Raw genomic sequence first — 9,183 nt, forward strand, 5'->3', positions numbered from 1 at the left:
ATTCTGATCCCAGTTATACCAGTGTAAGCTCAGAGTAACCCCACTGGAGTCAATGGAGGTAGGGCCAGATTCTCAGTTACACTGGTGTATACATCCATGGAAGTCAAGGGATTCACTCTGGATTTGCACTGGTGTACCTGAGATCAGAATCTGGCCTTCAGGCTTCCGGGAACAGAACATGCTTTCAGGAAGACATATGAATCATGCCCTGTTGTCAATTTCCCCCTTTGATTGCTACCCAAACTGCCCTCCCGGCGCTTCAGACACCCCCTTCATGGTCTCGGAGACGCAGCTGCGGCTCGGCTCATTGTCTCGAGCTGGGCGAAAACGCTTTAGCGCTTGGATTTGTCAGGGTAATGGATGCGCTCCACTGACAAAGCAGAGAAGGGGCCTGGGGAGAGGGAAGAGAAATCACATCTAGTTCTTCTACCCTCCCGTTCACTCTACTGTCCTAGTACAGACTGTCCTGAGTGCCCTGCACTTTGCCACTAGCAGCATGGCCGCCAGTGCACGGCAGAGCCAGAGTAGCCCCCGGCCGTCTCCCCTGTTCAGGAGAAGTGCAGTTCCCTCCTGTAGAGGAGAGGGGCCTGGGGGAAATCTGTCTAGAGCGCAGGCCATGCCAGGGGAAGCTTTGTTCCCAGCAGGGGTCGGCGTGAAGGGAACATGGCTATTGCATTAAGTCACGAGCGGTTCATGAGACCCCCGAGGTGCTTTGGAAGAGAGTCACCTGGCCATTCGTCTTCTGGTGGGCCCCATGGCTTCAAAGAGAGGCCGTCTGGGACTGAAGGTCTTACACAGCGGATACACGGAGACATAGGCATTGCCAGCCTGGATCAGACCCAGTGTCCACCTAGTCCAGTGTCCCATCTCTAGCACTGACCAGCACCAGATTCTTCGGTGGAAGAGGGAAGGAACCCATCCCCCAGAAGAAACTGAGGCAGCTGCCAGAATGAAACTTCTAGCTAGAGCTTCATTCTTTGTACAGCAGTAACATTGCAGGGGCCCCACTGTGCCAGGCGCTGCCCAGGAACCCATAATAGCAATCCCTGCCCCAAAGAGCTTGCCATCTCCACAGACAAGAGACACAAAGGAAGGACTGTTCTCACCAGCTTACAGGTGGGGAAACTGAGGCACGGCGATTGACCTGTCACACACAGGGAGTCTGGGGCCAGGCCTTGTACCTTGAATCACACTGCAATGTTTTAACCACAAAACCATCCATCCTATTTAAATCCCCTGCCCTCAATGGGAGCTATCGGGAGGGTTGGGGGCGGGGAGGGAGACAAGATGCAAAGTAGAATCAGGTCCCCCCAGCCACATGGACACAAGGTCGCTTTAAACCCCGAGCCTGGTTTGACTTCAGCTGTGCCAGCAGCTTTGCTTCAATAGGCACTGGGAGGCCGGGAGCTGGCAGTCAGGGATAGCAGCTGACAAGCGTCTGTGAACAAGTGCCATGGGGACACGGGGGATTAAGGGCTCTTTGACTGCACGCCCGTTGGACAGGGCAGAACGTCCTGTGCGATAAAAGCTCACGGGGGACCCTTAGCCCAGGAAGCTAATTAACCAGAGGGGAAATGAGACACCCCGGGCCCCTTCCTGCTTCATTAACTTCTCACACCTCGGGCCTCCTCCGTCAGGAGCTGGGGTTCGTTAGAGCACATCCTCTGCCCGTGGGCCAGCTCCAATCTGAGCTCTCTGCAGATCCCTGTCCTGTTCTCTCACTCCCCCCGCCCCTTTTCCTCGCCTTCCCCTTCCTCACAGCCCGGCACCTGCCCTGCTAGTGCCACCGTCTGTGGACGGAGGCGTCCAACCCTGGATTTTTACTGATTCTTTGGATTGCCCTAGTACCTGGCAGCCCCAGTCATGGAGCAGGCCCCCATGGGGCTGGACAGCGGCCCACAGAGCTGCAGGACATCGCGTGCCGCTCACTGCTATAGGAGACAGGATTCTTGCTGAGGGTGACGGGTGCCCAGACCAGACAAGCTCCCTCCCAACCGGCTGTGCCCAGGCGGTGCCGCCGGCCCTGCTGGCCAGATGCTCCCCTCAGCACAGCTGCCAGCGGGGTGGCTGTCGGCCAGCCAAAGCAAGGCTGTTCCCAGAATCCTTGGAGAGGCCAGTTCTCGCGGGCAGGTCGACGCTGCAAGTGCAGGTGTGATGGTAGCAAGAGGACGCCCACCCATGCCAGTGTTAAACTAGCAAGAGAAGGGGCGGTGGCACAGGGATTAGCACAGTGCAGAGTGACCACCAGATCAGCTCAGATGAGCCGCACATGACCGGCCACTAACCCTCTCCCGCAGGTAGCCCTGAATTGAGCCTGGATTAGACCAAAGTATCACAGCCCTCCAGAGACTAAACTGTGGAGTGCAACAGGCAGCAAATAGGAGGGTCAGAGGTGCACCAACGCCCCGAAAATGGCAGGGAATTTATTAGGTGAATCCGTGCTACCAGGTCTCTTCACTACTGCCATCACCGGTGCTAGCTAGATTCAAACGACGCAGGTACGCCCCCCTGGGCATCACACCTTGACTTGCAGGGTCGACGCGCTTACAGAGGAACCCCTCCCGAACGCTGCGCAAGTTGGGATCCGCCTCCGAGCTCTGCAGGCTGGGCCCACCTCTAACCAGCAGCCACCCAAGGACACGGGCCCCTCCGAACAAGAACTGCACAGGCTTCTGGCTCGAGAGGCCTCCGGGCAGCCTCTCCCCCCCCCCGGGAAAGACTCATTAACGTTTTCCAGGATGCAGAGATGCCACCTAACCAATTGAGTTGTTTCTCGGTGCTCTGCACTCTCTCTGCTGATACTACAGACCTCTGTCTACTGTACCCGTCCCCTGCTCTGTACCCAAAGCTTCCAGAGCAGCCAGGCAAGGTCATTTTGACATCAGCACCCAGCAGTGGAAACCACCAGCTCCCAGATACTGGCTGCAGCTGGAGCTTGAGCTCTCTGGCTAAGGTACTTACCTGGCCCCCCATCACATTGGTGTCTGAGCACCTCACCGTCTTTAGCCTCACAACCCTGCCTCCACTTCCTGTGAGGTAGGGCAGTGCTCCCAGGAGAGGAAGGACGGTCTAGTGGTTAAGGTGCCAGCCTAGGGCTTAGGAGCCCTGTGTTCAATTCCTGGCTCTGCCACAGCTTCTGTAACCTTGGTCAACTCACTTAGCTGTTCTGTACCTCGGTTTCCAATCTGTACAATGGGGATAATAGCTCTGCCCCGCCTCCCAGCGTGTCGTGAAGATCAATACACTAAAGATCGTGAGGTGCTCTCAGAGACTGCAGCGATGAGGCCAGCTAAGTACCACTGAGGGATAGACAGTATCCCATTGTACAGATGAGAAACTGAGGCACAGAGAAACTAAAAATCACACCGAGAGTGTGCAGCACAGCAAAGAACTGAACTGAGGTCTACAGCGTCCCCCAGGCCAGCACTTTAACAACCGGGTTACCTGCTACCCAGTCTGTAGTGATTGAATTAAGAGCCACCATCTCCGGCCCATTGAAGCCAGCATGGCTCCAGGGTAGAAACTGGAGCCCAGCAAGAGGTGGTGGATCCGAGTGCCACGTGATGGAACTAGCTCAAAGTCATTCAGTTTCCCTAATGAGATGAAAGGGCTCTTTGCCTCTCTTACAATTAGCCTCTTCCCGGAATAAGCACCTGGAGGAGAGATGACCCTCTGAGTCACTGACTCGTTAGGGTATTGAAGGCTGCTAGCCTGGGCCTCCATCTGACTCATGCGGGGGAAACCTTCGGTCACTTGGAAGATGCTGTTACCATCAGCTTTCCCTCCTGTCCTCCCCCCATTTCAGAGCAGGAGGAGAGCGGAGATTCTCTCAGACGCAGTCGAAGTTGGTGGACGTAGAAACTGTCAGCCTGAGTCAGAACCATGGTCCGTTTAGCCCTGTTTCAGACAGTGACCAGCCTCAGCTGCTCCTGAGGAAAGCGCCAGAACCCTGCAGAGATGAGAGAACCTGCTTCCCGGGGACATTTCTTCCTGACCCCGTCAGAGGCCAGGGCTATACCCTGAGCATGAGGTTCTCTCTCTCAGGTCCTTTCATGGTCCCATTACCCATAGTATCGGAGCACCTCACGACTTTCAATGCGTTTACCCTCACAACACCCTCTGTGGGGCGGGGCAGGGCTGTTAGAAATGGGGAAACCGAGGCACAGAGAGCCAAAGTTCCCAGATCCTCAATGGGAGTTAGAAGTCTAAAGACTAAGTGAGTTGCCCAAGGACACACAGAGTCAGTAGCACAGCAGGGAATTGAACCTGGCCCCCAAAGTCTCAGGTTAGCATCCTAGCCCCTGGACTCTCCGTGAGCAACCACAGACGCCTGGGAAGTTTATCTAGTTATAAGCGTGTCCTGTCACCATGGTATCTGAGCACCTCCTGAACATTAATGCGTTTACCCGGGAGGCAGGGAAATATTGTCCTCCCCATTTCACAGATGGGGAAACTGAGGCAGGTTTTTTTTTTTAACTGTTTCACCCAAGGACACGCAGGGAGCCTGCAGCACAGCAGGGAAATACACCCAAGTCTCCTGCACCCCAGACTTATGCTCTATCCACTAGGTCATGCTGCCTGCATTATTACTACTAGTAAACTGCTTCGATATTAACAGACTCCAAGATTGCAGATCATTGTTCTGGCTCGGGCTGCTCATGGCTAACAGCTGTGGGGAATTTACTTGGCAGTGGGTGTGTGGGATAATGCTACTCTTGCATGAGCAGCTCAGCCAGTGTGCAGGAGGTGCACCCCACCTGCTGAGACAGAGCATTTTGGGGGGGGTCAGGCTGTTAACGTTGCAGCCCGCCTCCAGCGCTACCTGCAAACTCACCCCTCATGCCAGTGGACCCGCTGGATGCAGGTGTGACAGAGACCGCAGCTCCATGCAGCGCGGCCGGGGGCCGCCGTATTAAATGTATGAGCGGCTTACGTCTGATTGGGTCCTGCTTCGCAGGGGAGGCTTCCCACAGCCCCTCCGGGAACCCAAACAATAGGGGGGGGACCACCCCGAGGACTGGAAAGGGTTTTGGATAATTGCACATACTGGCTGAGGCTGTGTTTTTTCAGCGACTAGGAAACGAAGCGAGGGCTTGAGCTTGAACGGACTGGCAGGCTTCCTTTGACTTCAACACCCTGCCAGGACCTTAGGCCCTAGGGGACCCCAGAGAGGGGAGACAGGAACAGTTGCCACGTGCCAGGGGACTCAGCAGTAGCCCCACAAGGAATTGCTCCCCAGACACATGGCTCCTGTCACTTTAGCTCTGGCAAGAAGACAATGAGCAGGGGGATAACACGATTAGCGGGAGCCGCTGAGAACAGAGAGGCCTTTGCTTCCTTAATGATCCCGCTATGCCAGGAAGGTAGCTGAGCTCAGCGGCTCATGCCCTGCTGTTCAGCAGAGGGCCGTGCTAATAATAAACAGCTCATCACAGGCAAGGATGGAGGAGCAGGTTAGGTAACACGGTGGTGGTGGTGGGGAATAATAATGAACTCTTATAAAAGACGCAGCTCTCAAAGTATTTTGCAAAGAGGGGTGTCATTCCCCTGCTGAGGATGGGGAAACTGAGGCACCCGGAGGGACTAGCCCCCCGACGTCTACACTGCAGCTTGGAGCGAGCCTCCCAGCCTGGGTTCGCCGCTTGTATTGGCGAGGCTCACGCCAGCCATGCTAAAAATAGCCTTGTAGATGTCGCGGCTGGGGCTGGAGCTGGCGCTCTCAGGCCTGGGGCCGGAGCTGGCGCTCTCAGGCCTGGGGCCGGGTGGGGTCTTGAAAGCCAGAGCCCGAGCATCAAGGCGACGTCTAGACAGCTGCCAGATGTGCTGTATACGGACTCCAGAAGAGCTAGGCCTGATGAACAGTGATTGAAGCACATGCCTGTTTGGAAATGCGGTGAAGAATAAGGATGCTGTCCCCGAACTGGGGCCCTAACTGAGGGCCACATTTTCCAAAGGGCTCCAAGCTCCCACTGCAACTCCGAGGAGCAGATTTTCCAAAGCGTTTAGTGCCGGGGGCTTTGGAAAAGCGTCACAAGGCTGGGAGCTGCTTGGAACAGAGCGCCTTTGGCAATCTGGTCCCTTTGCAAAATCTAGTGCCACGGACAACTCGCGGCTCTAAGCCCTTGCCTGCAACTGGAATCTGGAGCTGCAACACCCTCGTGGAGACACAGTTTGCACAGGTGCAATGTGATTTTGCACTGGTGCAGCTTCTCCCCAATGTAAACGGTGCCTAGAGGTTTGCACCAACGTCCATTGCAAACAAGGCCCAAGGGCTTTCTATAATGACAATCACCGTAGTATGTAAGCGTGTCCGGTACCTATGCAGCTATCACAGTGTCTCTCTCCATATATATCTCCCCATGGACATCCTAAAGGAGACTCTCCCAAGCCTGCTGGGTGGCCGGGGTTTTCCCAGGAGCCATCTTCGTAGTCCTAAGTTGGAGGCTCCCTGGAGGATCAGGCCCCGTCGCCTTTTCCGTCCCCAGAAACTTGGGAAGGGAGAAATGCAGCCGGAGCAAACGCTGCCCCCATCCTCACCCTCCAGGAAGTAGAGGATGCATCTGGCCAACTACCCATTTCCTTTCCAATATCCCCTTCCCTTCGCTCTTACGCAGGGAGCGCTCAAGTCCTGCAGGGCTCATCTCCGGCTGCAACAAGTCATTTCCTTGTGCCACCCACGGCCTGATTCTCCCGTAGGGAATAAGACCGTGGCAGGAAGCTGACTCCTGAGAGATCGGACCTGCAACCTGACCCTGGTCCCATTACCTGCGCACACCCCACCCGTCTCCTCCGGGAGGCGCTCCGGCCATCAGAACTGCACCCTTAGCCAGCTGATGGAACAAATTTGTGGCTACTTAGGGCTTCCCATCTGACACTGTACAACATCCCATGGCTGCTTGGAACACCACAGCACGTGGATAAATGTAACTCAAGTGCTCCTGCTCCAAAAACACAGGCTTCTGCCGTCTGAGTGATGGGAAAATCTCCTTCAGCTATTAGCAACACAGGGCCTATGACACACATGATATTATGACCACTGGGCTATGTTTCTTCTCAGTTCAAAGCTTCTGCTCTCTGAGCTATGGGAGAATCTCCACTAGCTTTTAGCAGTATAGGGCCTATGACACAGAGACAACATGACCACTAGGCTAGGCTTCCATAGTTCCAAAGTGACATTCTTGTTTGTGTCTGTCTCTCTCTTTCCATATTTTTTGTTCTGACAACAGCTGATGTGCTTTAACCATTCACTGTGCCTATGAAATGCAGAGTCGGATGGGATTGGATGGGGGGTGTGTCACAGATGGATTTAATTTTAAAAATATCTTGCAAGATGTTGCCAAAGGAGCTAGTTGCTAGACAGGTTAGACCGACACACCCAGCAAGCTATGAGTGCAGGATAAAGCATTCAGCTGATAGATTAGACAGGCCTTGTCTAAATGCAAGAAATTAATTTAAACCAGTTTAAAAAGATTGAGTTAACCTGGCACAAATCCCCGTGTGAATGCTCTTAATTCGGTTTAGGAACAGGTTTAAGCTAAACTGAAGTGGCTCTTAATCGACAAACTGAACCGAAATAAACCAGTTTCAATCCAAAATAAAAGCCTGCACACAAGGGTTAAGGAAATCATTTTTTTTTTAATCACCCTGGCATCGTTTTCTTGTGTGGACACCCTTAGATGAGGTTACATAAATCCTAGTAGGCTACGCGAAGAGAAGCAGTAGGTACATCAAACAGATGACTCAGCTCATTGTGATCTGCAGAATATAGCTAGTGAAGGAGGTTAGCATGACCAGCTGCCTCAAGCCACTTAATACATTTCTGATGCTGCCACCGACTCAGGCTACGTGAAAACTCCCATGAGCGCATTCCTCGCTTGGCCCCTCAGCCCTTCTCGACACGGCTCTTCCGAGCTGACAGGACTCGTAACAACTTCCATCAAGCATCCAGTGCCGATTCGTTTGTCCTTCAAAGGAACGACCTCATGCCACCTGACATTATCCCCAATCTATCAGCTCTTCAGCGGCAACTTCTCCACTACGCTCTGTTCCCCTGCAGGAACAGGATGGCCAAACTGAACTCCCCAGCCTGAAGTGGCCTCCAGACAAAGCCCGCAGCTGGTCTAGTCATTTCCTCTGCCCAGTTCTCTTCCCTGATGGAGCTGGTTTGTGATTTATTTATTCAATCCCTCATTTGAATCCCTTTTCTCGTCCCTGCCGGGATGCTGTGCTGTCAGCAAGGGCAGCAGGCCCATGTCTTTTGATCTGGGCGGCCGCCCTTTCATCGCAGCCCTTTGCCCTTCTAACCTATCTCGCCGCCCCTTCCGGGAAGCTACACTTCTTTGTACAGAGCTAGCCGGCAAAATTCCATTCAGTCTACTGTCTGTGGGGCCGAAACCGCTCTGCAATCGTTAACCAGCTCGGATCTCCTTCCTCCCCAACCGCTGCCAGCTCAAGTGGCACTCATTAACTCAGCCTGGTAAATAGAGTTGCATTAGGATTGCTTCACAGGGCGATCTGCCTGTCTCCCAAACGAAATTTAGGTATACTGCCTCTGCCATGGTCAGTGTCCACGTCTCTGGCAGTAAGTTCAGGAGGAGGGGGTGACGTTGCACTCTATAGGATTTTATGAAAGTATGCTGATGAGTGTGAATATAATGTAACTAAAATCTGCTTCATGGAAAAGGTCTCTTGTAAGGTATCATTACAAAGCTTATAATCTACTGAGTGTGGTCATCCTATTGGTATAAATGTATCACTCTTGTACAGATGCTCCCCGGGTTACGCAAGACCCGACTTACGCAAATCTGGACTTACGGAAAAAGCTCTTCTTTTTTGGGGGGCGTAATTGTCGGGTATACGTTCCCGACTTACGCAAAATTCGACTTACGCAAGGCGTTCCGGAACGGAACGATTGCATAAGTTGGGGAGCGTCTGTATCTGAAACTAGAAATATTTCCTAGCATAGCTTCAGTACCATGGCCTGGTGGTTGGGTCTCCATAGACTATAATGGGCACCATAGACCCTGGGGGTACACAAAGGTCTTTGCGGGGGTGCACCAACTCATCTAGATATCTGCCTGGTTTTACAACAGGCTACATAAAAAGCCCCAGCCAAGTCAGTACAAACTAACATTTCGTACAATGACTTGTTTACGCTGCTCTATAGGCTATACACGGAAATGT

This window comes from Terrapene carolina, unplaced genomic scaffold (genome assembly GCF_002925995.2).
Source record: "Terrapene carolina triunguis isolate 2854851 unplaced genomic scaffold, T_m_triunguis-2.0 Scaffold227, whole genome shotgun sequence".
NCBI lineage: Eukaryota > Metazoa > Chordata > Testudines > Emydidae > Terrapene > Terrapene triunguis.